The sequence below is a fragment of the Rattus norvegicus genome, chromosome 1 (genome assembly GCF_036323735.1).
Source record: "Rattus norvegicus strain BN/NHsdMcwi chromosome 1, GRCr8, whole genome shotgun sequence".
Lineage (NCBI taxonomy): Eukaryota > Metazoa > Chordata > Mammalia > Rodentia > Muridae > Rattus > Rattus norvegicus.
The window spans coordinates 146,530,966-146,544,946 of NC_086019.1; the positions used below are offsets into that span (position 1 = coordinate 146,530,966).

Below are 13,981 nucleotides of genomic sequence, written 5' to 3' on the forward strand. Positions count from 1 at the left end.
CACCAGCTGTAAGCCACATAGAAATCACACACACACACACACACACACACACACACACACACACACACACACACACCATTTCTGGGAAGCATCAACTAAACAATAAATGACATGCCCCTGGGCATAAATCTATAAAGGGTCCATTTGAACTGTAAATGGAGCCCAGATTTGCCCCTTGCCATCACCACTCCATACAAATTTTGGCTGTGTAATACTCTGGGAGCTTTGGTGGTCATCTCTGTAATTATCATTCAGTTGAAGACATGTTGAAACGGAACCAACATAGCTAATACAGCTTAGAAGACAAATGTCTATTTCTCCCACTTGAATACAAGCCTCTCCAAAAAAAAAAAAAAAAAAACTTGACATTTTAGATATGTTCATTTCCTCAGCAAAAGCCTCCTGGAAAATGATTCTCCGGCAGACATGTGCCAGTGACCTAGATAAAGCATCCTAAGCCTATCAGATTGCCTGTGCCACCTGAAACCTGGGGAAAGATGGAAAAATAAAATTGCATTTTATATGTTGCATTCCAAAGCTTTTCCAGAGCTGTTTTTATGAAAATTGGTCATTAAGGCATATTTTCCTTGATCTTTGTGGCTTTGCCAAAAGGCACACTTAAACTAGATGCAGTTATTCATGGGAAGTTAAAGTGTGCAATTATTATATCTGATGTGTTAGTTTAGGGTTCTAAAAATTGCATAATCTTCTCACAACTCACAGCAACAGGACTTCTAAAAATTCAGATCTGAGTGCATGAACTGAGTCTCAGTTGCTAGCATGAACAGTGTACACACCAGTGTACACACATAGTATATCTGTTGCTCTCCTTGTGCTATGCAGACAGAAGCAACTCACAGAGGTGACTTTGAGATTAGTGGCCTTGGTTAGTGTAGCTTAGCAGTTCTCAATCTGTGAGTCATGACCCCTTTTGAGGGCTGCCTATCAGATATCATGATATCAGATATCATGATATCATATATTTATATTATGATTCATACCAGGAGAAAAATTACAGTTATGAAATAGCAATGAAATCTTTTATAGTTTGGGGTCTCCACAATATAAAGAATTTCATTAAAGGGCCTCAGTATTAGGAAGGCTGAGAACCACTGGTCTAGCTACTCATGGTCAGTATTTGCTCTCTGAAGATCTGTATTAGATCTAGACACAAATCAAAAGAGTGGTTTTTGGTGAGCCATACAAAGATGAAAATCTGGGTTTGAATCCCCAGCAGTCATATGAAAGTCAGGCCAGCCCTCTTGTGTGCTCCTATAACCCCACTGGTGGGGAAGAAGAAACAAGGGAGTCCCTAGGTCTTTTTTTGTTTTGCCAAGCTGTGACTGTTTATTAACTGACCAGATTATAAAAATACCATGGGAAACACCTTAGTTCATCTGTCTAATAAGCCTGTTTATCTGGTCTTCCCTGTTACCAACATCTCCATCTTCTACAAAGTGAGTTGTCTTTTTCTTCATTCCACCTCATGAGGAAGATAGTTTGAAGGGCCACAGGAAGTTATTGGCTTCCTTGAAGCATTTCCCAACTGTATAGCTCTCATGAATTAGAACCTCCATGCAGATGATGCCAAATTTACCAAGAGATCGAGCAATCAAGGATTATCTGTCAAGGCAATCTGCTTTTTATTAATTTCGCTTGTAGATGCGCTCATCTACTGACTTCAGGTTGGGGTACCCCCATTCACTGTACGGTTCCACAGTCCTCAGCATGCTAATTGAAGCCTTGCCGAGCTTAACAAAGGTGCCATTGAGGATCTGCTGAAGATGAAGCAGCTGCACCACCTTGCGCATCTTTGGGCTTGCTCCACTGATTCTGATGACAAAGGCCAATTTTGGTTCTGTGGGCACATAGACGTTCCCAGCTCTCCTTGCCGTCCTAGCCATGCGAATCTCAGTCCAGTACATCTGTCTGTACTCCTTGCGATAGTGCTTTGCCTTCTCATAGATGAGCTTCCACCTTGGTTTTGCAGTGTCTTCAGGGCAAGCTTCTTCCTCAGGCGTCTCACCTTCAACTCTGCGAAATTCCTCCGCTTTTTTTAAGGGTTTCTGGCACAAGGGTAACCTTATTTTTCTTTTCTGGTACACCTCCATGGTTCCAGCCAGAAAAGGAGAGCAAATCCCTGGGTTTTACTGGGCAGCTAATCTCTAATTTTGCCTAATCAGTGAGTTCCAGGTCCAGTGAGAGACTGTCTCAAAAGCTGAGGTGGAAACTGAAACTCCCAAAACAACTGAAGTTATTGTCAAGCCTGTTGGTTGCTTTCCCCACAAACTCTTAATAAGTCCCTATTGCCGAAGGCAACACTTATATATCTCATCGAGCATGGAGAGGTAGAGCTGGTGTCTAACTAGAGCCTCCAGTCCTAGTGATTAGTGTTCAGGACACTAGGACATACTGTATATGGTACCAGAGGAGAAAGGTAACTACCAACTTAGCTACCAACCCTGTAATCTACAATTGTGACTCGCTTGCAAGATACACTGGTGGAATAGTGGCAAAAGCATTGTGAGAGCAACCAGTCACTATCTGATTTCATTTAAGATTCATTCCATGAGATGGTGCTCATGCTTAACAGTGATTGGATAGTCAAGAACCTGAGACTTTATAGGTCATAGATTAGGGGAAACCCAATTGTTCTGCTAAAGGAAAACACCAATAAAACTTCCAAAGAAGTTTTCCTATACCCATAGGTCTGTGTCTTGCTCAGCTATCATCGGAGAAGTTTCTTCTTACAGTAGATAGAAAATAACAGAAAGACCTGTGCAAAGAGTGAGAGACCTTGGAACACTGGATCCTAAACAGAATTTCTCCATCGTACCTACTCCCAGAGCTCATGGAACCCTTGGAAAAGAAGGCAGAAGGACTGGAAGATTCAACGGGGAAGACCCTGAGGAAAACAAGGCCTTCTCTACACAACAGGACTGATGCATATATAAGCTTACATAGACTTGGGGAGCAAACACAGACTCTGTGCAGGTTCAAGGCAGAAATGGTTCTAGCACTAAGACAGAGTTAGAAAGTAGACATAGGCTCCTACCCTAACCAACGTCTGTCTCCAATTGTCATCTGCGTGCAAAGGAAAACTTAGTTTTTCTCCAATCAAGTCTTACTGTGTATCTAATCCATACTTAAGGGCAGGATGCCCAGCAGTTGATACCTAGCACAAATTGAACATAATGATATTTCGGTACATTCTTTTGGTCTCACATTGCTTTGTTCGGGCTTTTTATCTTACTAGTTCTTTGCCTATATATTATAGTTTTCAATTTAGTGTTTTTATCAGTTTTAGTTTTGTATGTGTGCATTTCTGTATGTATGTATTTCTCATGATTTTTCTTTTTTTCCTTTTAAAAAATTCTGGAGGTTTTATTTGTTTGCTTGTTTCTTATATGTTTTCCAAAGTGAGAGAAAAAGAAAGAAAGCATGGAGATATGGAGCTCGGTGGGTTAGGGACCTGGGGGCAGATTGGGGAAGGAAAACAATGATTATAATACATTGCATGAAAATTATTTTTAGTCCAAGAAAAAATAGGGTGGAGAGCAATAGAAGAGGGCTCTCACTATCAACCTTCAGTCTCTACATGCATGTACTGTATATGTATACACACATGTCAACACATACACTTTCATTCAACATGCACATACATGCACATGTTCTTGAAACTATTTTTGAAAGAGGGTCAAAAGAACTTGAAAGTTAGGAGGAAGACCAAGCAATGGAGATTTTGTGCTGTGTATAAAATCAAGATAGTGAAAACTACCGAGGGATGACTGCACACACAGAAATATTAGAACTAAGCAAGGAGTTTTTGTGATTCTGGGTAATCTGAGATTGAGGAAATGAACAATCCCATCACACTAGCTGAGAAGAACAAGGTAAAAGTGAGGCTGTAATAGAGGGGAGACTTATTGGGAAGGGCATGGGAGATTCAGGGATCCAGGCAGCAGAAGACAAGAGCATCACTCCTCTGACTCTCTGCCTGTCTGAGCTTGCCTTCATTTTCCATTATCTTCCTCCATGATGCTGAAGAAATGATCCTCAGCCATGTGCTTACAATACCCAGGATTCTTTATATGTAAAGGAAAGATTAGTTGATTTCCTATTTTTGTCATCTCTGGATTGGTTCACTATAGGGTATGCTATGCAGAAGTCCAAGCTTGGTTAATTGTGTGGGCACAGAGCAGGACAGTTGATTGGCAACCCCACCAGAATCCCTAGAGGTCAGAAAAGCATCACACAAGTAAAACTATGCTGTGAGCAGATCACAGGCTTGGGAAGTGTGACAGTAGACACGATGGCCATTAGCAGGTGCCACCTTTGTTCTTCTTCCCAGTCAGTCACCTTACAATTAAGGTCAATGATCTACTTTCGTGGCAGGTTTATTTTTGCCTTAGGGCTAAAGAAAGCCACTAATAGGCTCTCTGACAAGAGCAGAGAGTGAAGAATTGTAGAGGCAAATCCAGGAAGTCACTGTGTTCACTTCCCTAAAGCATTGCAAATTCGGAGAGTGACATTTCTAAGACTGCTGAGGTGGTTGGGTAGGGTTGGATGTAGAATCTGTAAGAATCCCACAGAAAGAAGTGATAGGAAAGACCTGTCACCAAGAAAGACCGTAAGTCAGGGACCTATGAGTAGCTTGCTAGCCAACTGTTCCTGGTGGCAGGTCTGACCATATCTCCCTCAACACCTCTCTTCAACTGAGACTGGCTAAGACTCTGCATAGCTTATCTTCCAAGGTAGGGAATCAGTTCGAATCAAACTGGGTAGTGCCAGGAGGCAGGCTGAATCCCAACAGGTACCTGGGGCCTTAGAGGAAAGTCTCAGTTTAGAGAATTCTTGCCTTCTGAAACTCATCGTGCTGGGGACCCTGGAACCAGGGAGGAACACATCCACTTTTGTTGGATCGTATTTTCAACAGCTCAAGAGTCCTCTGGGGCTGCACCACCACATTAAAGACCCACAGGGAAAGCCAGAAACAGGACAGTTACAGTCACTTCTAGGAAGAAGGAAGGGTCATTTATTTGTTGACTGTACTTGAGACCTTCCCCTACCCCAGAGCCTTTCAGAAGCAAGAGGCTGTTTTCTTCCTGCTTTGTCATTAAGTTCTCTGCTTAAGGTCACCCGAGCAGGTGCTGGGATCTTCATCTATCAAGGGTTGGATTAAAACTGTTGAGCTGGCTTTCCAGGCCTCACAGAACTGCCCCCTGCCCATGCTGGGTTCAGAAGGTTAACCCAGCCACTTAAGTAGAGCCAGCTATTTAAAACTCCCGTGACTGCCGCAGGCATGCTGCCTACTCTTCAGTTTCCTCTTGGAAGCCGTGGACTTCTAGAATCCAACTTTTCTACCTCTGACCCACATTGTTTCCCTGTCAACCACATTTCTTTTGTCCTTAATTAACCCGGAGGTAATAGTGCTAAGTACACAGATCAGAAAGCTGTTGTTTTTACATTTTACTTTTTTGCCCCTTCTAGGAAAGGTTGGAGCAGCCAAGAATATATAGGTCATGTTTCCAATTATAAAACAGTGATGCTATTTTTCCTCCTTTGCTAATAAAAATAGAAACAGACAAGCGAAGCTGAGCTGTCTGTAGGAGGCATGCAGCTACCAATATGGCTGCTGCCAGGTCAGTTGATCAGTACCAACTGGACGCACTCATGTGACCTAAGAGAGGATGCTAGTCAGCTGGGAAGATTTTTATGTAGCAGAGTCACTAGGTGGCACTCTCAATAAAGAAGGAATCTTTTTTTTTAAAGCCCCTTGCCAACAGACTTGAGAAAAATCAAACAATTAAGCAGTTAGGTGTTTATAAAAATCGTTGCCTTAAAATAGAGCAATTATCAGGCAAGCTGGCTGATCTTTCAGATTCCTAGTCGGTAGCTGTCTGACTGTGTTCATGGTGAGCACGGGAGTTCTAGACTGGGAGGACAGAATGTGCAAAGATTCCTAGACAACAGCTGGACCTACATCGTTAACTTGTTTCAACTTCCTATAGGTGGAGAGGAGGGGTGCAGTTGGAAAGGAAAAGATGAATGTGGTCACAGGAATCTGGGTTTTATCGGGAGAAATGAAATGTTGCTGAAATAGGACAATGGCCTGATCATCATGTTAGGGTCCTGAGGCTAGTGTTGTGGGAGAGAAGATTGGAGCTGAGCCAACACATTCAGAGTGGTGCTTGGCAGAGGGTGTAGGCAGGGACTTATATTGTATAGAATCATTGAAGGAAGAGTGACTATGGGTGTCTTTATCTCTCAAATATCCCTTTGTATTTCTTTAATCCTCTAGTTTGCATCTATGATCTGAGAACGGATTGTTGACATAGATGATACCTTCTAGTTATTTGGCCTAAGTACAATGACTTATGGACATAGAAGCCTGCTTCTGCTTGAAAGAGGGTCCAGGTTCTCAAGGCAAGCCAAGAAAAAATTCTTGTGTTTGTTTGCAAAGAACCACCTCCTTGGTGATATGCTTGGTGTGGTATATTGGTGTGGGGGTAGGGAGTATCTTAATCTCTCAATAAATCATGATGGCCTGGAGCTTTCTGCCAGTTACTATGTTCAGATGGATATACTAAGCACCCAACATCCCCAGAGCAGCTCTCTATTAATGGTCAGTGGAACTTGGTGTGTAATACTCCCTCATGACCACTCCCAGAGAGATTCACTTAAAGGTACTTGGTTTCTCACTGTTGCCCATCTATAAAGTTTAGGTACCCACAGTAGTAAGTGGATTTATGATCCTCCTTTTTTTACTTTTTACCAGTTCCTTCCTCCCTTTATTTCCCTTCCATGGCTTTCTGGGATCATCTCCCATTATGCTTGTACCTTAATCCTTTCTTAGCCTCAGAGAAACTCCAACTAAGCATTGTTTTTAATTAATCAGAATTCTGATGTCGAGAAAAAGTATTCTCAAAAGATATTTAGAACCATCCTGGCTTGTTTTGTTTTGTTTTGCTTTGTTTTCTGAGAAGCTACACCAGCACCATTGGGCAATTTGTTGGAAATGCATATCTTCAAGACAGACTCTGATACCTGACAATCCGAGACTCTGGGAAAGGGCCTGGTCATCTATGCTTTATAGTAGTCAAGGATCAACACATCTGAGAGCCTCTACTCTGGAGAATTCCGGCTGAGGAAGGTTATGCACACATTTCAAGAATCCTGTCATGTTTCTCACCATGGTGTTGTCCCCCGTGGTGGTTCTTGATACATACTAGCTTTTCAATGTTACTCTCAATGGATCTCCCATTACAAGTCTCCATACAGATTAGGTTAAACCCATAGGGAACCACTAAACTTGAAGAGAAAACTCTCTTAGCAACTGTTTATTCTCAAAAATCCTTCCAGAATTCACTCCCTTGAGCTATCTACACAGCAGCTGGTGACAGCCACTGTAGTAAGAGCATGTGGCAGCAAGACTCACATTTATACATATTGTCTGTGTCACCTCTGTAAGACCTTGTTAGGAGAAGCTAAATGGAGGTGATAGGCTGGCATCACGGAGAAGGATTCCTAGCTTCTCAGGTGCATACTAATAGCTTGCCTCGATTCTTTCAGCTAAGTATATGCACCACAGGCTTATGAAAGGCAACTTTGAGCACCACCAGGCCTTGAAAACAATCACTCCCCATCTTTGCAAATGTAGTGCCAACATTTATCCATTGTGATATTGTTACAGTCAAGCTCAAAGCTCTTGGTTTTATCTCTTTCATAGTTTTCTTTGTAGCCTTTACTTTGCCTCTACAGTTTGAAGTCGCCCTTTATGCAACCGCATGAGTTTACTGTCTTATGTTTCTTCCACAATGAAATATCTTTAGCCCCAGTGAAAATTCACTTTGGCTCCCGCCACTTCCTGTATTTCCTGGGTATTTAGATCCGCCTACTCTCTAGGGCATGAACCAATGCTTTCAGCACAATGATTTGATCCTGCACACGGGGCAGATGATCTAATAGGCAGAGTCTTTTCAGAAACAGCCAGAATCCCAGTTGCTTGCCAGTCACAGGGTGGAAAGGCTTGTGGGAAAATCATGCCACATACCATGCTCTCCTTCTCTTAAGTCTCAGTCAGGCTGTTCACTGCCACTCTTTGTCTATCTTCTCCTCCAGCTCAAGGATCCTGAACAGATGAGAGAGCTAAGAAAGAGAAACAGGCAAGAGAGTCCACTTAGGAGGAAGAAACACAAACATGGAAGCCGTAAGTGAATCCAAGAGCTGAATCCTGTGCCCAGTCAGTGGCCAGGGACTGAAGTGCTTGCAGGAGTGGGTTGGGGAAAGTCGCCCATGATTTCATTTGGAAGTCACACAAAAGCCCAGTGCCCAGGGCATGGCACTGATATTATGATCCAGCTGATGTGATAGTTTTTGGAAAGGGTCATATGCATATGATCATTCTTTACTTCCGTCCCCTGCACTCCAGGCCTCTGAGTCACTTCTGAGACATTGACTGCATGAGGACCTCTGAGATCTTCCGCCTTCTGACACTTTCTCATTTGTTAATGTGTGCTTTGTAACCTGTGGCCTCTGGAGTGAAGCAGAAGGTTAGTCTCTTACTGCAGAAGTTCTGGAACACATGCCGCCTGTTAGTTTTAGCAGCAGTGCCACACTGACGGCTCCTCTTGGCCTAGTTAAGGCTCTGTAAGCTTCTTTAAGTATATCTTCTTTGGTTGCACAAAAAACAGAGACTAGAAGATGGTGTATTGCTGATAACTTCAACCATCTTTATTCCTCATCACCATAACACACTACCTCCCCTTAGAAGCCATCCTACCTGAGGCTTGGAGGAAGCACTTCCCTTTTCTCTATTCTTCATCTTCATTCTTTTGTTAATCTTATCACAATTGTGAGTTTCTTCTTTTTAAATAACTGTTTATTTGTATGTATATGCATGCACATGCACGTGTATGTATTAGTGTGTGCTTGTGTGTATGTGTTTGTACAAGTGCATGTGTATTTGTGTGTATGTACCCATGTGTGTGTGTGTTTGTACAAGTGCATGTGTGTTTGAGTGTATGTGCACATGTGTGTGTGTGTGTGTGTGTGTGTGTGTGTGTGGTGTGTTGATGTGCCAGTGCTGTGACACACTTGTGGAAGTCAGAGAATGAATTTTGAGAGTCTTAAGTTATTCCTCTCCTTGTACTATGTTGGACACAGGGATCAAAGTCAGGTCACGAGGCTTGGTGGCAAGCACCTTTATACCCTAAGACAACTCACGGGCCCCTTATGTTCTTCTGGTTTTGAGTTTCTTGCTATTAAACTTGTGCTTTATTCCCCAGTACCCAAGACAAGTGTGGTGGAAAGAGTTTAATTAAACTAAACTAAACTAAACTGAAATTAGGTTATTTTGTGTGTGTGTGCAGTAGTAGTGTATGCAGGTATGCACACATGAATACATGCAGAGGTTAGAGGTCAACATTGGGTCTCTACCTCAGCCTCTCTTTCTACCTTGTTTTGGAGGACATAGTTTCTCACTGAACCTGGAGCTCACTGAGTCTGTAGCCAGTAGACCCTTCTTTCTTCTTCTCCTGAGTGCTGGGATTATCAATACATGCTGTTACCACTGCCCTCAGCTTTGTGCACAGGCGCTGGGCTCCACCCCCAAGCCTTCATGCTTTCACAGAAAGCACTTTGCCCATGAAGATGCCTGCCTGTTCCTGGAAAGATTTGTTTTCACCATCATCTTCAGTGACCACAGTCCCTGGGAAGTGACTTTCTTCTTTCCTTCAACTTACCTTAACTCTACTTGCATCACTCTCTTCTGCCTACCCCAAGCCAGGGTACCAACCCTTTCACTCTGTGCACATCAAAGTTCACAGGTTCATTGCATTGTTTTACAGTTGGTCACGTGACCATTTTAGCCAATTCCTGCTACCTGAACAGATAGATTATGAGACTACAAGTAGACAGAAGGTGTTCATCACAGTGGCCTCAGTGACTGCAAAATGATGTAAAGCTTTCAACCAATGAGGTGTCTGTGCTTTGCAAAGAGAACAGTCTGGTCATGTCTAAAGGAAGAGATCTAAGACTACAGTCAGACTGGAGGGCTGTGCCTTCCAACCACTTTCTCCTGACCCGCCAGAACACACCCTTCCACACTTGCTTGTTTTTGAGCTGACTTCATTTTCCCCTCACTTCACCTCTGAGAAGATAAGTCAAAATATTAAGGGAAGGGGAAGGGGGTTTGGAAGAGACAGTGGGGGGAAATGACATAGAATTATTCCCATAAATAAGGAGCGAGTAATTATTAGAATGTAGACGTTTATGCTAAATGGATGGCAAAGTACTGGAATATATCATGAAGTGTCTGTTTTAATATCTGTATCTTGGTGGTTGCTAGGTTACACGAGTACTTTTAATAACATGAAGGGAGCTAGAAATACTTGTAGATGCTTTCCTCATTGAAAATATTACTGGCAAGGAAAGGGACATATTGCCGGCTAGTACCGTGGGATATTATAAGCTTTCTGCTGCTCATTAAAATGCATCTTAGCTGTTCATATTATGAGAAGTTCACTTTAGAATTTTCTTTCAAAATAGATGTACTTTGTGAAAATGAAACTTGGGTGGTGGACGGGGACAGCTTTATCCGCAGGAAGATGACTTTGTTCCATCCCACCTGATTAGAGGATCTTTATTGAGAAATGACCAGGTCCTAAGCACTGTTTAAACCTTGAGATGTAGACGTTTTAAATAAGACAGTAATTGGGCTTTTTATTACCAGTGACAAAAGCCTGTGTTTTTTTTTCCCCTCGAAGATGTAGCAAGTAATGTTTCTTTATTTCTGATTAAGAACGCACACTCTCTTTTCATTATTTGTACATCAAAGGCTGCAAAACTTGAATTAGCCCGTGGCCCTTAGTAAAAGGACAAGCCTACTACTGATTTGTGCTTAGAAAGCTGTGGTAAAGCACTACTTCAAACACAATGCTAATATCACTCTAATTGGGACCAAATGGATCTCCTGGGAGCACAAAGGTGATGAATACGTCTACCTTGGCTCATGTGAAAATAAGGGAACAGAGAACTTCAAAGAGGTGGTAATGTTGGTATGAGATGGGCAGGGTAGGAAGGAGACCTTGAGCAGAGAGCAAGGGGACACTCTCACAGGAAGGAGAGCACATGTCCTATGTGGAATCAGCAACACTCACGAAGCCTTTTGTCACATTAATTCATTTAATCCTGTAACAACATCCTGAGAGAGAGGTCATCTTCAGTGTGTGGAATGGTTATGTAGTGGTTATGTAACAGGAGTGAGGTTACACAGTGAGTGAAAGTTATGGATACAGGACACCAATCCATGGAAGCTGTCTTTGCATTTTCCAAGTCTCTCCTCACCCCTAGGGCAGGTACTCTGATGGCATGAATGAGATACAGAAGAGACCAAGCTGGAAGGTGGGGTGACTCCACATTATCCTGAGGTTTCAGCGACAGACTGATGTTTTCACATTATCGTGGATGCGATAAGGACACATTCTAAACAGTGAGTCATGAATGCAGAATCTATATTTTAGGCAAAAAATTCTGGTTGGACCCATGGGTGTTGGAAACAGGTAGAGATGCAGCTGCTTATTCAGAGAAGAATTCAGTAGGAAACTACTCCAAACACCCATGTAAGATGGGTTAGTCTAGAAATACCTACTGAGTAGCTACTGAGGGATCACAGTGTCTCAGGCCTTTCTCACAAGCCTTTGAACCATGTTTGCTTTTCTAATGAGAATTACTTGTTCTGTCCATTCCTAGTTCCCCTCCAAAATCTGAGACCCATTTGGTCAGCTTCTCCATATTACGTTCACCAAGGATTCCTCTACTCTGTATGTTATACCCCTGGAACTCTTGCCATTGTTAGAACATGTCCCTGAATTCCAGGCTCCTTACTATCTTTGGCTGAGATGGTTTATATGTACTTGGCCCAGAAAGTGACACTATTGGAAGGTGTGGCCTTGTTAAGAGTAGGTGTGTCACTATGGGCATAAGATCCTCATCCTAGCTGCCCGGAAGCCAGTATTTTCCTAGCAGCCTCTAGATGAAGATGTAGAACTCTCAGCTCCTGCACTATGCCTTTCCTGGATGCCTCCAGGTTCCTGCCTTGATAATGGACTGAAACTCTGAACCTGTAAGTCAGCTTCAATTAAATGCTGTCCTAACTGGCTTACTCCCCGTGGCTGGCTCAGCCTGCTTGTTTATAGAACCTAGGACTACCCGCTCAGGGATGGCCCCACCCACAGTGAGGTGCGCCCTCCTCCATCAATCAGAGATTAGGAAAATGCTTGATAGACCTGCTTAGAGCCTGATCTTATTGAGGCATTGGCTCAACTGAGGCTCCCTCTCCAGTACTCTAGCTTGTGTCAAGTTGACAGAAAACTAGTCAACACTCCTTGCATGGACGCTCTCAGCAGAGAGCTCTGTCTTCTGGTTGGCAATCAGCGTGATCATGCTCAACTTCCCTCCTTTCTCTACATTAGCCTTTTCCCCCAGTCTTAGCTCTGAGGAAAGCTTCACTTCCCTTCTTTCTGTCAGATGTCAGCTGCTTCCATTTCTCTCTTTCCATGTTTCCAGTCCTTCATATCTTCCTCTCCCCTCCCCTCCCCGTCACCTTGCCTGTGGTCTGTGGTTGTATATAAGTTTCTCTCCTGAAAACAAGAAGGAAACAGCAAACACCTCTCCTACCTCAGCTGTGCCACAGGAGCAGCTGTATTCATGCACTTTCACTCACTTGATAATGTGACTCACACCTTCCCTATCTAATCCTTTCAAAAGTTCCTGCTTGTTTGAGTCCACCAAACCCACTAAGGCAGAAGACCGCTAAATTCGTGAATGCCATTACTGTTTGTAGAGCCACAAGCCATTCTTACCTGTGTTGGCACGTATGAGCACTCACAGCTTGACATTGCTCTCCCGTGGCTGTGGCATCACCAGTGGGTGGCTGAGACTGCAGCATAGCTTCTTTTGTTTCAGCAAGCACACATACCCCTTTTGAATGAGAACGTGTGTATGAAGCTGTCTGCCCCCTATTCTTTTCTGATTTCCACTGCTTCAACAAACACTTGAGACAAACGCGTTAAAAAGGAGTAGACAATTGGTTCGGCTTGTGTTTCAGAGGTTTGGGCACTGATCATTTGGATTCGTTGCATTGGACCTGCAAGGCACAGACCATCGGGTGTGCAGCAAATACACTCATCTCCCGGTAGATATGGCTGTGATTGCGTCTGTCTTCTTCTGAACCATGGACTCTGCATCTGCGAGCCAAGAAGTACTTGTTCAAAAAACTTTTGTCTTTACTCAGTGTGTACATAATTTCCTTCTTATTCCCTAATAAATATAACATTCTCTCCACGTACATAGATTATATCGTACCAGGCACTGCCATTAATCTAGAGAGGCGCTAAAGAGCAGAGTGGGGTGATGTGTGTGGGTTATATGCAAATGATTCAGCAATTTCCTAAGAGGCTTAAGCATCCCCTTGGGGCTTTGGGACCAGTTTCTCATAGATTCTGAACAACTGACTATGCTATATTTCTTTGTCTTAAGAATAATTTTTACACTTTTATATACTATTAATTCTGTTTAGAAAATGTATTTAGAATAGCAAAAAGGTACTTTCCAGGGCTCTGTTTCTTCTTACAAATATTTTCCAAAGCTTTTCTTTTAAAAAACAACTATTCATTTATTGTGTTTTTTTGGGGGGAGGAACACAGGCACACACGTTGAAAGTACAAAGAAACTAAGGAGTCAGTTCCCTCCTAATATGTGGATTCTAAGGATCGAACTCCGGTCATCAGGCTTGTCGGCAAGCCCCTTTACCTACTTAGCCAATTTGCTAGCCCTCTCTCCTTTTTGACTGTGTTTTTTTCTTTTTATTACATTGGACTTTCTTATCTTGTGTTCATGTTTATTTTCTTTACTATTCATCCTTTTTAAAAAGATTAATTCTTTTATTTTTCAGATTATAATATAATTTTATCATTTACAC

The 13,981-nt window shown here is 42.7% G+C and overlaps 1 pseudogene; it reads right to left on the reverse strand.

The window, feature by feature from the left end:
* Positions 1-1,388: 1,388 nt before the first annotated feature.
* Rpl7-ps20 (ribosomal protein L7, pseudogene 20) lies at positions 1,389-8,824 on the reverse strand (annotated as a pseudogene).
* Positions 8,825-13,981: the final 5,157 nt, after the last annotated feature.